Raw genomic sequence first — 15,899 nt, 5'->3', positions numbered from 1 at the left:
CCAGTGCTGCCTGCTGAGCAGCACTGACCAACACTGCCTGGGCCCAGGCTTTTATCTCTGAGGCCCCATTATGATGTCAGAAAGCTGGCTCTGGAATCCTGAGGGCTCCACTATGACACGTGCAAAGTTCCGTCTGAACTTTATATAAGACGGTGAGGCTCAGTCAGTCACTCAGTGTTGCCTGAGAGGGCAACACTGCAACAGCCGGCCGCCAGGCTGTCTTTTTTTTGCACAGCTAGTTGCCTCCAGGAGGCCACAAGAGGGAGACAAGGGACTGCAAAATGGAAAATAGGCATCCACCAACTTTACAGACAACTTCTCCTTGCTCCTACAACCTCCATCCTTGCACAGTTTGTTATTCTTCTAGGTAACATAGTAACAAATCCAAATTGCTGCTCTCTTTGTAGGCAAGCAAGGCTTTGTTGCAACTGCAATTCTTACTTCTTCTTGAAATGTAGGGACGACAGTACATTCCATCACATCCATCTAGTGTACACAGGTAGGTCCATTGTGGCGGGCAGGCGAGCGGGCGGGCTGCTTTATTGGCTGTTTGCTGTTCCCCTACTCCACTCCACTATTTGACTGTTGTGCTGCATCAATCAATCAATCAATCAATCAATCAATCAATCAATCAATCAATCAATCAATCAGTGGCTGGCTCAGGTGCAGCTCTTTAACTTACCTAAAAGGGAGGGCGGAGAGAAGACAAGGAAGGTGAATGAGGTGTTCCAATGTGAAATGCCGGAAACACAGAAACACAGACGACACACAACAAGAGGTGGCAATCTATTCATTAATTGCATTTAATCAATGAGCTCATTATCACTCATGCATTGTCCAACAGGTGTTGAAATAATGGGATTAAAAGGGGAGATCCCTTCAGAAAGACAGAAACAATAGCAAAGACAAAAAACACTTTTGGAATCTGCTTTTAGTCAACACATAAGGAAAGGGTGCTCCGGTCCTGGAAATACTGCAATACCAGGTCAATGCGTGGAGTGGACAGAGCAAGCTCTATTTCCATCTCCCTGTTCTAAAAATCCATTTAATATATGGTCCCCAGATAGGGGACGTATCAGATATTAAACTGATAAGAACAGATACTACACTTGATCTTAGCCAAAAGGCCGAGAAGCGATAACCCGAACGGGCCGCGCGTTGCCCGAGCCTGCCCGATACTGCTGTTCAGCCCTTGCAGCGATTCAGCCTACTTCTAGGCAATTCCATGGGGCCCTGCAGGCTCACACACTCACAGCTACACGGGAGGTGAATAAAGGCCGGAGAGGAAGCCAGACAGGATTTGCTTCTTTTGCTTGCACCACAATGCAGTGCTGAAAGAGGAGGAATCTACATAAAAACGCCTTCCTGGCAACGCCCAAATGCCCTGCTGCCATGCAGATAAACACTGGCAGCGGCAGCAAGTGCATGCCCACAGCCACCCCTTGTTCCTTCACACCTTGTATCAGCTGTAATCCAGTCCAGTCCAGTGCTGCCTGCTGAGCAGCACTGACCAACACTGCCTGGGCCCAGGCTTTTATCTCTGAGGCCCCATTATGATGTCAGAAAGCTGGCTCTGGAATCCTGAGGGCTCCACTATGACACGTGCAAAGTTCCGTCTGAACTTTATATAAGACGGTGAGGCTCAGTCAGTCACTCAGTGTTGCCTGAGAGGGCAACACTGCAACAGCCGGCCGCCAGGCTGTCTTTTTTTTGCACAGCTAGTTGCCTCCAGGAGGCCACAAGAGGGAGACAAGGGACTGCAAAATGGAAAATAGGCATCCACCAACTTTACAGACAACTTCTCCTTGCTCCTACAACCTCCATCCTTGCACAGTTTGTTATTCTTCTAGGTAACATAGTAACAAATCCAAATTGCTGCTCTCTTTGTAGGCAAGCAAGGCTTTGTTGCAACTGCAATTCTTACTTCTTCTTGAAATGTAGGGACGACAGTACATTCCATCACATCCATCTAGTGTACACAGGTAGGTCCATTGTGGCGGGCAGGCGAGCGGGCGGGCTGCTTTATTGGCTGTTTGCTGTTCCCCTACTCCACTCCACTATTTGACTGTTGTGCTGCATCAATCAATCAATCAATCAATCAATCAATCAATCAATCAATCAATCAATCAATCAATCAATCAATCAGTGGCTGGCTCAGGTGCAGCTCTTTAACTTACCTAAAAGGGAGGGCGGAGAGAAGACAAGGAAGGTGAATGAGGTGTTCCAATGTGAAATGCCGGAAACACAGAAACACAGACGACACACAACAAGAGGTGGCAATCTATTCATTAATTGCATTTAATCAATGAGCTCATTATCACTCATGCATTGTCCAACAGGTGTTGAAATAATGGGATTAAAAGGGGAGATCCCTTCAGAAAGACAGAAACAATAGCAAAGACAAAAAACACTTTTGGAATCTGCTTTTAGTCAACACATAAGGAAAGGGTGCACCGGTCCTGGAAATACTGCAATACCAGGTCAATGCGTGGAGTGGACAGAGCAAGCTCTATTTCCATCTCCCTGTTCTAAAAATCCATTTAATATATGGTCCCCAGATAGGGGACGTATCAGATATTAAACTGATAAGAACAGATACTACACTTGATCTTAGCCAAAAGGCCGAGAAGCGATAACCCGAACGGGCCGCGCGTTGCCCGAGCCTGCCCGATACTGCTGTTCAGCCCTTGCAGCGATTCAGCCTACTTCTAGGCAATTCCATGGGGCCCTGCAGGCTCACACACTCACAGCTACACGGGAGGTGAATAAAGGCCGGAGAGGAAGCCAGACAGGATTTGCTTCTTTTGCTTGCACCACAATGCAGTGCTGAAAGAGGAGGAATCTACATAAAAACGCCTTCCTGGCAACGCCCAAATGCCCTGCTGCCATGCAGATAAACACTGGCAGCGGCAGCAAGTGCATGCCCACAGCCACCCCTTGTTCCTTCACACCTTGTATCAGCTGTAATCCAGTCCAGTCCAGTGCTGCCTGCTGAGCAGCACTGACCAACACTGCCTGGGCCCAGGCTTTTATCTCTGAGGCCCCATTATGATGTCAGAAAGCTGGCTCTGGAATCCTGAGGGCTCCACTATGACACGTGCAAAGTTCCGTCTGAACTTTATATAAGACGGTGAGGCTCAGTCAGTCACTCAGTGTTGCCTGAGAGGGCAACACTGCAACAGCCGGCCGCCAGGCTGTCTTTTTTTTTGCACAGCTAGTTGCCTCCAGGAGGCCACAAGAGGGAGACAAGGGACTGCAAAATGGAAAATAGGCATCCACCAACTTTACAGACAACTTCTCCTTGCTCCTACAACCTCCATCCTTGCACAGTTTGTTATTCTTCTAGGTAACATAGTAACAAATCCAAATTGCTGCTCTCTTTGTAGGCAAGCAAGGCTTTGTTGCAACTGCAATTCTTACTTCTTCTTGAAATGTAGGGACGACAGTACATTCCATCACATCCATCTAGTGTACACAGGTAGGTCCATTGTGGCGGGCAGGCGAGCGGGCGGGCTGCTTTATTGGCTGTTTGCTGTTCCCCTACTCCACTCCACTATTTGACTGTTGTGCTGCATCAATCAATCAATCAATCAATCAATCAATCAATCAATCAATCAATCAATCAGTGGCTGGCTCAGGTGCAGCTCTTTAACTTACCTAAAAGGGAGGGCGGAGAGAAGACAAGGAAGGTGAATGAGGTGTTCCAATGTGAAATGCCGGAAACACAGAAACACAGACGACACACAACAAGAGGTGGCAATCTATTCATTAATTGCATTTAATCAATGAGCTCATTATCACTCATGCATTGTCCAACAGGTGTTGAAATAATGGGATTAAAAGGGGAGATCCCTTCAGAAAGACAGAAACAATAGCAAAGACAAAAAACACTTTTGGAATCTGCTTTTAGTCAACACATAAGGAAAGGGTGCTCCGGTCCTGGAAATACTGCAATACCAGGTCAATGCGTGGAGTGGACAGAGCAAGCTCTATTTCCATCTCCCTGTTCTAAAAATCCATTTAATATATGGTCCCCAGATAGGGGACGTATCAGATATTAAACTGATAAGAACAGATACTACACTTGATCTTAGCCAAAAGGCCGAGAAGCGATAACCCGAACGGGCCGCGCGTTGCCCGAGCCTGCCCGATACTGCTGTTCAGCCCTTGCAGCGATTCAGCCTACTTCTAGGCAATTCCATGGGGCCCTGCAGGCTCACACACTCACAGCTACACGGGAGGTGAATAAAGGCCGGAGAGGAAGCCAGACAGGATTTGCTTCTTTTGCTTGCACCACAATGCAGTGCTGAAAGAGGAGGAATCTACATAAAAACGCCTTCCTGGCAACGCCCAAATGCCCTGCTGCCATGCAGATAAACACTGGCAGCGGCAGCAAGTGCATGCCCACAGCCACCCCTTGTTCCTTCACACCTTGTATCAGCTGTAATCCAGTCCAGTCCAGTGCTGCCTGCTGAGCAGCACTGACCAACACTGCCTGGGCCCAGGCTTTTATCTCTGAGGCCCCATTATGATGTCAGAAAGCTGGCTCTGGAATCCTGAGGGCTCCACTATGACACGTGCAAAGTTCCGTCTGAACTTTATATAAGACGGTGAGGCTCAGTCAGTCACTCAGTGTTGCCTGACAGGGCAACACTGCAACAGCCGGCCGCCAGGCTGTCTTTTTTTTGCACAGCTAGTTGCCTCCAGGAGGCCACAAGAGGGAGACAAGGGACTGCAAAATGGAAAATAGGCATCCACCAACTTTACAGACAACTTCTCCTTGCTCCTACAACCTCCATCCTTGCACAGTTTGTTATTCTTCTAGGTAACATAGTAACAAATCCAAATTGCTGCTCTCTTTGTAGGCAAGCAAGGCTTTGTTGCAACTGCAATTCTTACTTCTTCTTGAAATGTAGGGACGACAGTACATTCCATCACATCCATCTAGTGTACACAGGTAGGTCCATTGTGGCGGGCAGGCGAGCGGGCGGGCTGCTTTATTGGCTGTTTGCTGTTCCCCTACTCCACTCCACTATTTGACTGTTGTGCTGCATCAATCAATCAATCAATCAATCAATCAATCAATCAATCAATCAATCAATCAATCAATCAATCAGTGGCTGGCTCAGGTGCAGCTCTTTAACTTACCTAAAAGGGAGGGCGGAGAGAAGACAAGGAAGGTGAATGAGGTGTTCCAATGTGAAATGCCGGAAACACAGAAACACAGACGACACACAACAAGAGGTGGCAATCTATTCATTAATTGCATTTAATCAATGAGCTCATTATCACTCATGCATTGTCCAACAGGTGTTGAAATAATGGGATTAAAAGGGGAGATCCCTTCAGAAAGACAGAAACAATAGCAAAGACAAAAAACACTTTTGGAATCTGCTTTTAGTCAACACATAAGGAAAGGGTGCACCGGTCCTGGAAATACTGCAATACCAGGTCAATGCGTGGAGTGGACAGAGCAAGCTCTATTTCCATCTCCCTGTTCTAAAAATCCATTTAATATATGGTCCCCAGATAGGGGACGTATCAGATATTAAACTGATAAGAACAGATACTACACTTGATCTTAGCCAAAAGGCCGAGAAGCGATAACCCGAACGGGCCGCGCGTTGCCCGAGCCTGCCCGATACTGCTGTTCAGCCCTTGCAGCGATTCAGCCTACTTCTAGGCAATTCCATGGGGCCCTGCAGGCTCACACACTCACAGCTACACGGGAGGTGAATAAAGGCCGGAGAGGAAGCCAGACAGGATTTGCTTCTTTTGCTTGCACCACAATGCAGTGCTGAAAGAGGAGGAATCTACATAAAAACGCCTTCCTGGCAACGCCCAAATGCCCTGCTGCCATGCAGATAAACACTGGCAGCGGCAGCAAGTGCATGCCCACAGCCACCCCTTGTTCCTTCACACCTTGTATCAGCTGTAATCCAGTCCAGTCCAGTGCTGCCTGCTGAGCAGCACTGACCAACACTGCCTGGGCCCAGGCTTTTATCTCTGAGGCCCCATTATGATGTCAGAAAGCTGGCTCTGGAATCCTGAGGGCTCCACTATGACACGTGCAAAGTTCCGTCTGAACTTTATATAAGACGGTGAGGCTCAGTCAGTCACTCAGTGTTGCCTGAGAGGGCAACACTGCAACAGCCGGCCGCCAGGCTGTCTTTTTTTTGCACAGCTAGTTGCCTCCAGGAGGCCACAAGAGGGAGACAAGGGACTGCAAAATGGAAAATAGGCATCCACCAACTTTACAGACAACTTCTCCTTGCTCCTACAACCTCCATCCTTGCACAGTTTGTTATTCTTCTAGGTAACATAGTAACAAATCCAAATTGCTGCTCTCTTTGTAGGCAAGCAAGGCTTTGTTGCAACTGCAATTCTTACTTCTTCTTGAAATGTAGGGACGACAGTACATTCCATCACATCCATCTAGTGTACACAGGTAGGTCCATTGTGGCGGGCAGGCGAGCGGGCGGGCTGCTTTATTGGCTGTTTGCTGTTCCCCTACTCCACTCCACTATTTGACTGTTGTGCTGCATCAATCAATCAATCAATCAATCAATCAATCAATCAATCAATCAATCAATCAATCAGTGGCTGGCTCAGGTGCAGCTCTTTAACTTACCTAAAAGGGAGGGCGGAGAGAAGACAAGGAAGGTGAATGAGGTGTTCCAATGTGAAATGCCGGAAACACAGAAACACAGACGACACACAACAAGAGGTGGCAATCTATTCATTAATTGCATTTAATCAATGAGCTCATTATCACTCATGCATTGTCCAACAGGTGTTGAAATAATGGGATTAAAAGGGGAGATCCCTTCAGAAAGACAGAAACAATAGCAAAGACAAAAAACACTTTTGGAATCTGCTTTTAGTCAACACATAAGGAAAGGGTGCACCGGTCCTGGAAATACTGCAATACCAGGTCAATGCGTGGAGTGGACAGAGCAAGCTCTATTTCCATCTCCCTGTTCTAAAAATCCATTTAATATATGGTCCCCAGATAGGGGACGTATCAGATATTAAACTGATAAGAACAGATACTACACTTGATCTTAGCCAAAAGGCCGAGAAGCGATAACCCGAACGGGCCGCGCGTTGCCCGAGCCTGCCCGATACTGCTGTTCAGCCCTTGCAGCGATTCAGCCTACTTCTAGGCAATTCCATGGGGCCCTGCAGGCTCACACACTCACAGCTACACGGGAGGTGAATAAAGGCCGGAGAGGAAGCCAGACAGGATTTGCTTCTTTTGCTTGCACCACAATGCAGTGCTGAAAGAGGAGGAATCTACATAAAAACGCCTTCCTGGCAACGCCCAAATGCCCTGCTGCCATGCAGATAAACACTGGCAGCGGCAGCAAGTGCATGCCCACAGCCACCCCTTGTTCCTTCACACCTTGTATCAGCTGTAATCCAGTCCAGTCCAGTGCTGCCTGCTGAGCAGCACTGACCAACACTGCCTGGGCCCAGGCTTTTATCTCTGAGGCCCCATTATGATGTCAGAAAGCTGGCTCTGGAATCCTGAGGGCTCCACTATGACACGTGCAAAGTTCCGTCTGAACTTTATATAAGACGGTGAGGCTCAGTCAGTCACTCAGTGTTGCCTGAGAGGGCAACACTGCAACAGCCGGCCGCCAGGCTGTCTTTTTTTTGCACAGCTAGTTGCCTCCAGGAGGCCACAAGAGGGAGACAAGGGACTGCAAAATGGAAAATAGGCATCCACCAACTTTACAGACAACTTCTCCTTGCTCCTACAACCTCCATCCTTGCACAGTTTGTTATTCTTCTAGGTAACATAGTAACAAATCCAAATTGCTGCTCTCTTTGTAGGCAAGCAAGGCTTTGTTGCAACTGCAATTCTTACTTCTTCTTGAAATGTAGGGACGACAGTACATTCCATCACATCCATCTAGTGTACACAGGTAGGTCCATTGTGGCGGGCAGGCGAGCGGGCGGGCTGCTTTATTGGCTGTTTGCTGTTCCCCTACTCCACTCCACTATTTGACTGTTGTGCTGCATCAATCAATCAATCAATCAATCAATCAATCAATCAATCAGTGGCTGGCTCAGGTGCAGCTCTTTAACTTACCTAAAAGGGAGGGCGGAGAGAAGACAAGGAAGGTGAATGAGGTGTTCCAATGTGAAATGCCGGAAACACAGAAACACAGACGACACACAACAAGAGGTGGCAATCTATTCATTAATTGCATTTAATCAATGAGCTCATTATCACTCATGCATTGTCCAACAGGTGTTGAAATAATGGGATTAAAAGGGGAGATCCCTTCAGAAAGACAGAAACAATAGCAAAGACAAAAAACACTTTTGGAATCTGCTTTTAGTCAACACATAAGGAAAGGGTGCTCCGGTCCTGGAAATACTGCAATACCAGGTCAATGCGTGGAGTGGACAGAGCAAGCTCTATTTCCATCTCCCTGTTCTAAAAATCCATTTAATATATGGTCCCCAGATAGGGGACGTATCAGATATTAAACTGATAAGAACAGATACTACACTTGATCTTAGCCAAAAGGCCGAGAAGCGATAACCCGAACGGGCCGCGCGTTGCCCGAGCCTGCCCGATACTGCTGTTCAGCCCTTGCAGCGATTCAGCCTACTTCTAGGCAATTCCATGGGGCCCTGCAGGCTCACACACTCACAGCTACACGGGAGGTGAATAAAGGCCGGAGAGGAAGCCAGACAGGATTTGCTTCTTTTGCTTGCACCACAATGCAGTGCTGAAAGAGGAGGAATCTACATAAAAACGCCTTCCTGGCAACGCCCAAATGCCCTGCTGCCATGCAGATAAACACTGGCAGCGGCAGCAAGTGCATGCCCACAGCCACCCCTTGTTCCTTCACACCTTGTATCAGCTGTAATCCAGTCCAGTCCAGTGCTGCCTGCTGAGCAGCACTGACCAACACTGCCTGGGCCCAGGCTTTTATCTCTGAGGCCCCATTATGATGTCAGAAAGCTGGCTCTGGAATCCTGAGGGCTCCACTATGACACGTGCAAAGTTCCGTCTGAACTTTATATAAGACGGTGAGGCTCAGTCAGTCACTCAGTGTTGCCTGAGAGGGCAACACTGCAACAGCCGGCCGCCAGGCTGTCTTTTTTTTGCACAGCTAGTTGCCTCCAGGAGGCCACAAGAGGGAGACAAGGGACTGCAAAATGGAAAATAGGCATCCACCAACTTTACAGACAACTTCTCCTTGCTCCTACAACCTCCATCCTTGCACAGTTTGTTATTCTTCTAGGTAACATAGTAACAAATCCAAATTGCTGCTCTCTTTGTAGGCAAGCAAGGCTTTGTTGCAACTGCAATTCTTACTTCTTCTTGAAATGTAGGGACGACAGTACATTCCATCACATCCATCTAGTGTACACAGGTAGGTCCATTGTGGCGGGCAGGCGAGCGGGCGGGCTGCTTTATTGGCTGTTTGCTGTTCCCCTACACCACTCCACTATTTGACTGTTGTGCTGCATCAATCAATCAATCAATCAATCAATCAATCAATCAATCAATCAATCAATCAATCAATTAATCAATCAATCAATCAATCAATCAGTGGCTGGCTCAGGTGCAGCTCTTTAACTTACCTAAAAGGGAGGGCGGAGAGAAGACAAGGAAGGTGAATGAGGTGTTCCAATGTGAAATGCCGGAAACACAGAAACACAGACGACACACAACAAGAGGTGGCAATCTATTCATTAATTGCATTTAATCAATGAGCTCATTATCACTCATGCATTGTCCAACAGGTGTTGAAATAATGGGATTAAAAGGGGAGATCCCTTCAGAAAGACAGAAACAATAGCAAAGACAAAAAACACTTTTGGAATCTGCTTTTAGTCAACACATAAGGAAAGGGTGCACCGGTCCTGGAAATACTGCAATACCAGGTCAATGCGTGGAGTGGACAGAGCAAGCTCTATTTCCATCTCCCTGTTCTAAAAATCCATTTAATATATGGTCCCCAGATAGGGGACGTATCAGATATTAAACTGATAAGAACAGATACTACACTTGATCTTAGCCAAAAGGCCGAGAAGCGATAACCCGAACGGGCCGCGCGTTGCCCGAGCCTGCCCGATACTGCTGTTCAGCCCTTGCAGCGATTCAGCCTACTTCTAGGCAATTCCATGGGGCCCTGCAGGCTCACACACTCACAGCTACACGGGAGGTGAATAAAGGCCGGAGAGGAAGCCAGACAGGATTTGCTTCTTTTGCTTGCACCACAATGCAGTGCTGAAAGAGGAGGAATCTACATAAAAACGCCTTCCTGGCAACGCCCAAATGCCCTGCTGCCATGCAGATAAACACTGGCAGCGGCAGCAAGTGCATGCCCACAGCCACCCCTTGTTCCTTCACACCTTGTATCAGCTGTAATCCAGTCCAGTCCAGTGCTGCCTGCTGAGCAGCACTGACCAACACTGCCTGGGCCCAGGCTTTTATCTCTGAGGCCCCATTATGATGTCAGAAAGCTGGCTCTGGAATCCTGAGGGCTCCACTATGACACGTGCAAAGTTCCGTCTGAACTTTATATAAGACGGTGAGGCTCAGTCAGTCACTCAGTGTTGCCTGAGAGGGCAACACTGCAACAGCCGGCCGCCAGGCTGTCTTTTTTTTTGCACAGCTAGTTGCCTCCAGGAGGCCACAAGAGGGAGACAAGGGACTGCAAAATGGAAAATAGGCATCCACCAACTTTACAGACAACTTCTCCTTGCTCCTACAACCTCCATCCTTGCACAGTTTGTTATTCTTCTAGGTAACATAGTAACAAATCCAAATTGCTGCTCTCTTTGTAGGCAAGCAAGGCTTTGTTGCAACTGCAATTCTTACTTCTTCTTGAAATGTAGGGACGACAGTACATTCCATCACATCCATCTAGTGTACACAGGTAGGTCCATTGTGGCGGGCAGGCGAGCGGGCGGGCTGCTTTATTGGCTGTTTGCTGTTCCCCTACTCCACTCCACTATTTGACTGTTGTGCTGCATCAATCAATCAATCAATCAATCAATCAATCAATCAATCAATCAATCAATCAATCAGTGGCTGGCTCAGGTGCAGCTCTTTAACTTACCTAAAAGGGAGGGCGGAGAGAAGACAAGGAAGGTGAATGAGGTGTTCCAATGTGAAATGCCGGAAACACAGAAACACAGACGACACACAACAAGAGGTGGCAATCTATTCATTAATTGCATTTAATCAATGAGCTCATTATCACTCATGCATTGTCCAACAGGTGTTGAAATAATGGGATTAAAAGGGGAGATCCCTTCAGAAAGACAGAAACAATAGCAAAGACAAAAAACACTTTTGGAATCTGCTTTTAGTCAACACATAAGGAAAGGGTGCACCGGTCCTGGAAATACTGCAATACCAGGTCAATGCGTGGAGTGGACAGAGCAAGCTCTATTTCCATCTCCCTGTTCTAAAAATCCATTTAATATATGGTCCCCAGATAGGGGACATATCAGATATTAAACTGATAAGAACAGATACTACACTTGATCTTAGCCAAAAGGCCGAGAAGCGATAACCCGAACGGGCCGCGCGTTGCCCGAGCCTGCCCGATACTGCTGTTCAGCCCTTGCAGCGATTCAGCCTACTTCTAGGCAATTCCATGGGGCCCTGCAGGCTCACACACTCACAGCTACACGGGAGGTGAATAAAGGCCGGAGAGGAAGCCAGACAGGATTTGCTTCTTTTGCTTGCACCACAATGCAGTGCTGAAAGAGGAGGAATCTACATAAAAACGCCTTCCTGGCAACGCCCAAATGCCCTGCTGCCATGCAGATAAACACTGGCAGCGGCAGCAAGTGCATGCCCACAGCCACCCCTTGTTCCTTCACACCTTGTATCAGCTGTAATCCAGTCCAGTCCAGTGCTGCCTGCTGAGCAGCACTGACCAACACTGCCTGGGCCCAGGCTTTTATCTCTGAGGCCCCATTATGATGTCAGAAAGCTGGCTCTGGAATCCTGAGGGCTCCACTATGACACGTGCAAAGTTCCGTCTGAACTTTATATAAGACGGTGAGGCTCAGTCAGTCACTCAGTGTTGCCTGAGAGGGCAACACTGCAACAGCCGGCCGCCAGGCTGTCTTTTTTTTGCACAGCTAGTTGCCTCCAGGAGGCCACAAGAGGGAGACAAGGGACTGCAAAATGGAAAATAGGCATCCACCAACTTTACAGACAACTTCTCCTTGCTCCTACAACCTCCATCCTTGCACAGTTTGTTATTCTTCTAGGTAACATAGTAACAAATCCAAATTGCTGCTCTCTTTGTAGGCAAGCAAGGCTTTGTTGCAACTGCAATTCTTACTTCTTCTTGAAATGTAGGGACGACAGTACATTCCATCACATCCATCTAGTGTACACAGGTAGGTCCATTGTGGCGGGCAGGCGAGCGGGCGGGCTGCTTTATTGGCTGTTTGCTGTTCCCCTACTCCACTCCACTATTTGACTGTTGTGCTGCATCAATCAATCAATCAATCAATCAATCAATCAATCAATCAATCAATCAATCAATCAGTGGCTGGCTCAGGTGCAGCTCTTTAACTTACCTAAAAGGGAGGGCGGAGAGAAGACAAGGAAGGTGAATGAGGTGTTCCAATGTGAAATGCCGGAAACACAGAAACACAGACGACACACAACAAGAGGTGGCAATCTATTCATTAATTGCATTTAATCAATGAGCTCATTATCACTCATGCATTGTCCAACAGGTGTTGAAATAATGGGATTAAAAGGGGAGATCCCTTCAGAAAGACAGAAACAATAGCAAAGACAAAAAACACTTTTGGAATCTGCTTTTAGTCAACACATAAGGAAAGGGTGCACCGGTCCTGGAAATACTGCAATACCAGGTCAATGCGTGGAGTGGACAGAGCAAGCTCTATTTCCATCTCCCTGTTCTAAAAATCCATTTAATATATGGTCCCCAGATAGGGGACGTATCAGATATTAAACTGATAAGAACAGATACTACACTTGATCTTAGCCAAAAGGCCGAGAAGCGATAACCCGAACGGGCCGCGCGTTGCCCGAGCCTGCCCGATACTGCTGTTCAGCCCTTGCAGCGATTCAGCCTACTTCTAGGCAATTCCATGGGGCCCTGCAGGCTCACACACTCACAGCTACACGGGAGGTGAATAAAGGCCGGAGAGGAAGCCAGACAGGATTTGCTTCTTTTGCTTGCACCACAATGCAGTGCTGAAAGAGGAGGAATCTACATAAAAACGCCTTCCTGGCAACGCCCAAATGCCCTGCTGCCATGCAGATAAACACTGGCAGCGGCAGCAAGTGCATGCCCACAGCCACCCCTTGTTCCTTCACACCTTGTATCAGCTGTAATCCAGTCCAGTCCAGTGCTGCCTGCTGAGCAGCACTGACCAACACTGCCTGGGCCCAGGCTTTTATCTCTGAGGCCCCATTATGATGTCAGAAAGCTGGCTCTGGAATCCTGAGGGCTCCACTATGACACGTGCAAAGTTCCGTCTGAACTTTATATAAGACGGTGAGGCTCAGTCAGTCACTCAGTGTTGCCTGAGAGGGCAACACTGCAACAGCCGGCCGCCAGGCTGTCTTTTTTTTGCACAGCTAGTTGCCTCCAGGAGGCCACAAGAGGGAGACAAGGGACTGCAAAATGGAAAATAGGCATCCACCAACTTTACAGACAACTTCTCCTTGCTCCTACAACCTCCATCCTTGCACAGTTTGTTATTCTTCTAGGTAACATAGTAACAAATCCAAATTGCTGCTCTCTTTGTAGGCAAGCAAGGCTTTGTTGCAACTGCAATTCTTACTTCTTCTTGAAATGTAGGGACGACAGTACATTCCATCACATCCATCTAGTGTACACAGGTAGGTCCATTGTGGCGGGCAGGCGAGCGGGCGGGCTGCTTTATTGGCTGTTTGCTGTTCCCCTACTCCACTCCACTATTTGACTGTTGTGCTGCATCAATCAATCAATCAATCAATCAATCAATCAATCAATCAATCAATCAATCAGTGGCTGGCTCAGGTGCAGCTCTTTAACTTACCTAAAAGGGAGGGCGGAGAGAAGACAAGGAAGGTGAATGAGGTGTTCCAATGTGAAATGCCGGAAACACAGAAACACAGACGACACACAACAAGAGGTGGCAATCTATTCATTAATTGCATTTAATCAATGAGCTCATTATCACTCATGCATTGTCCAACAGGTGTTGAAATAATGGGATTAAAAGGGGAGATCCCTTCAGAAAGACAGAAACAATAGCAAAGACAAAAAACACTTTTGGAATCTGCTTTTAGTCAACACATAAGGAAAGGGTGCACCGGTCCTGGAAATACTGCAATACCAGGTCAATGCGTGGAGTGGACAGAGCAAGCTCTATTTCCATCTCCCTGTTCTAAAAATCCATTTAATATATGGTCCCCAGATAGGGGACGTATCAGATATTAAACTGATAAGAACAGATACTACACTTGATCTTAGCCAAAAGGCCGAGAAGCGATAACCCGAACGGGCCGCGCGTTGCCCGAGCCTGCCCGATACTGCTGTTCAGCCCTTGCAGCGATTCAGCCTACTTCTAGGCAATTCCATGGGGCCCTGCAGGCTCACACACTCACAGCTACACGGGAGGTGAATAAAGGCCGGAGAGGAAGCCAGACAGGATTTGCTTCTTTTGCTTGCACCACAATGCAGTGCTGAAAGAGGAGGAATCTACATAAAAACGCCTTCCTGGCAACGCCCAAATGCCCTGCTGCCATGCAGATAAACACTGGCAGCGGCAGCAAGTGCATGCCCACAGCCACCCCTTGTTCCTTCACACCTTGTATCAGCTGTAATCCAGTCCAGTCCAGTGCTGCCTGCTGAGCAGCACTGACCAACACTGCCTGGGCCCAGGCTTTTATCTCTGAGGCCCCATTATGATGTCAGAAAGCTGGCTCTGGAATCCTGAGGGCTCCACTATGACACATGCAAAGTTCCGTCTGAACTTTATATAAGACGGTGAGGCTCAGTCAGTCACTCAGTGTTGCCTGAGAGGGCAACACTGCAACAGCCGGCCGCCAGGCTGTCTTTTTTTTGCACAGCTAGTTGCCTCCAGGAGGCCACAAGAGGGAGACAAGGGACTGCAAAATGGAAAATAGGCATCCACCAACTTTACAGACAACTTCTCCTTGCTCCTACAACCTCCATCCTTGCACAGTTTGTTATTCTTCTAGGTAACATAGTAACAAATCCAAATTGCTGCTCTCTTTGTAGGCAAGCAAGGCTTTGTTGCAACTGCAATTCTTACTTCTTCTTGAAATGTAGGGACGACAGTACATTCCATCACATCCATCTAGTGTACACAGGTAGGTCCATTGTGGCGGGCAGGCGAGCGGGCGGGCTGCTTTATTGGCTGTTTGCTGTTCCCCTACTCCACTCCACTATTTGACTGTTGTGCTGCATCAATCAATCAATCAATCAATCAATCAATCAATCAATCAATCAATCAATCAATCAATAATCAATCAATCAATCAATCAATAAATCAGTGGCTGGCTCAGGTGCAGCTCTTTAACTTACCTAAAAGGGAGGGCGGAGAGAAGACAAGGAAGGTGAATGAGGTGTTCCAATGTGAAATGCCGGAAACACAGAAACACAGACGACACACAACAAGAGGTGGCAATCTATTCATTAATTGCATTTAATCAATGAGCTCATTATCACTCATGCATTGTCCAACAGGTGTTGAAATAATGGGATTAAAAGGGGAGATCCCTTCAGAAAGACAGAAACAATAGCAAAGACAAAAAACACTTTTGGAATCTGCTTTTAGTCAACACATAAGGAAAGGGTGCACCGGTCCTGGAAATACTGCAATACCAGGTCAATGCGTGGAGTGGACAGAGCAAG

At 47.5% G+C, this 15,899-nt stretch overlaps 10 non-coding genes across 10 annotated transcripts; all 10 read right to left on the bottom strand.

Annotated features, from left to right (window-relative positions):
- Window positions 1–948: 948 nt before the first annotated feature.
- Window positions 949–1,139, bottom strand: LOC142689411 (U2 spliceosomal RNA). The gene has a single exon (XR_012858305.1). It is a non-coding gene; the product is annotated as a U2 spliceosomal RNA (small nuclear RNA).
- Window positions 1,140–2,443: 1,304 nt separating this feature from the next.
- LOC142689368 (U2 spliceosomal RNA) lies at window positions 2,444–2,634 on the bottom strand. Its single transcript, XR_012858266.1, has one exon. It is a non-coding gene; the product is annotated as a U2 spliceosomal RNA (small nuclear RNA).
- A 1,289-nt stretch (window positions 2,635–3,923) lies between these two features.
- Window positions 3,924–4,114, bottom strand: LOC142689410 (U2 spliceosomal RNA). Its single transcript, XR_012858304.1, has one exon. It is a non-coding gene; the product is annotated as a U2 spliceosomal RNA (small nuclear RNA).
- A 1,300-nt stretch (window positions 4,115–5,414) lies between these two features.
- LOC142689356 (U2 spliceosomal RNA) lies at window positions 5,415–5,605 on the bottom strand. The gene has a single exon (XR_012858255.1). It is a non-coding gene; the product is annotated as a U2 spliceosomal RNA (small nuclear RNA).
- Window positions 5,606–6,897: 1,292 nt separating this feature from the next.
- LOC142689344 (U2 spliceosomal RNA) lies at window positions 6,898–7,088 on the bottom strand. The gene has a single exon (XR_012858244.1). It is a non-coding gene; the product is annotated as a U2 spliceosomal RNA (small nuclear RNA).
- Window positions 7,089–8,364: 1,276 nt separating this feature from the next.
- Window positions 8,365–8,555, bottom strand: LOC142689409 (U2 spliceosomal RNA). The gene has a single exon (XR_012858303.1). It is a non-coding gene; the product is annotated as a U2 spliceosomal RNA (small nuclear RNA).
- Window positions 8,556–9,875: 1,320 nt separating this feature from the next.
- Window positions 9,876–10,066, bottom strand: LOC142689332 (U2 spliceosomal RNA). The gene has a single exon (XR_012858233.1). It is a non-coding gene; the product is annotated as a U2 spliceosomal RNA (small nuclear RNA).
- Window positions 10,067–11,359: 1,293 nt separating this feature from the next.
- LOC142689325 (U2 spliceosomal RNA) lies at window positions 11,360–11,550 on the bottom strand. Its single transcript, XR_012858227.1, has one exon. It is a non-coding gene; the product is annotated as a U2 spliceosomal RNA (small nuclear RNA).
- A 1,292-nt stretch (window positions 11,551–12,842) lies between these two features.
- LOC142689467 (U2 spliceosomal RNA) lies at window positions 12,843–13,033 on the bottom strand. Its single transcript, XR_012858355.1, has one exon. It is a non-coding gene; the product is annotated as a U2 spliceosomal RNA (small nuclear RNA).
- Window positions 13,034–14,321: 1,288 nt separating this feature from the next.
- LOC142689455 (U2 spliceosomal RNA) lies at window positions 14,322–14,512 on the bottom strand. The gene has a single exon (XR_012858344.1). It is a non-coding gene; the product is annotated as a U2 spliceosomal RNA (small nuclear RNA).
- Between the last annotated feature and the right edge of the window lie 1,387 nt (window positions 14,513–15,899).

The sequence above is a fragment of the Rhinoderma darwinii genome (genome assembly GCF_050947455.1).
Source record: "Rhinoderma darwinii isolate aRhiDar2 chromosome 5 unlocalized genomic scaffold, aRhiDar2.hap1 SUPER_5_unloc_29, whole genome shotgun sequence".
Taxonomy (NCBI): Eukaryota; Metazoa; Chordata; class Amphibia; order Anura; family Rhinodermatidae; genus Rhinoderma; species Rhinoderma darwinii.
The sequence above is the reverse complement of the archived record's forward strand: the minus strand, read 5'-3'. Positions and strand labels throughout refer to the sequence as shown.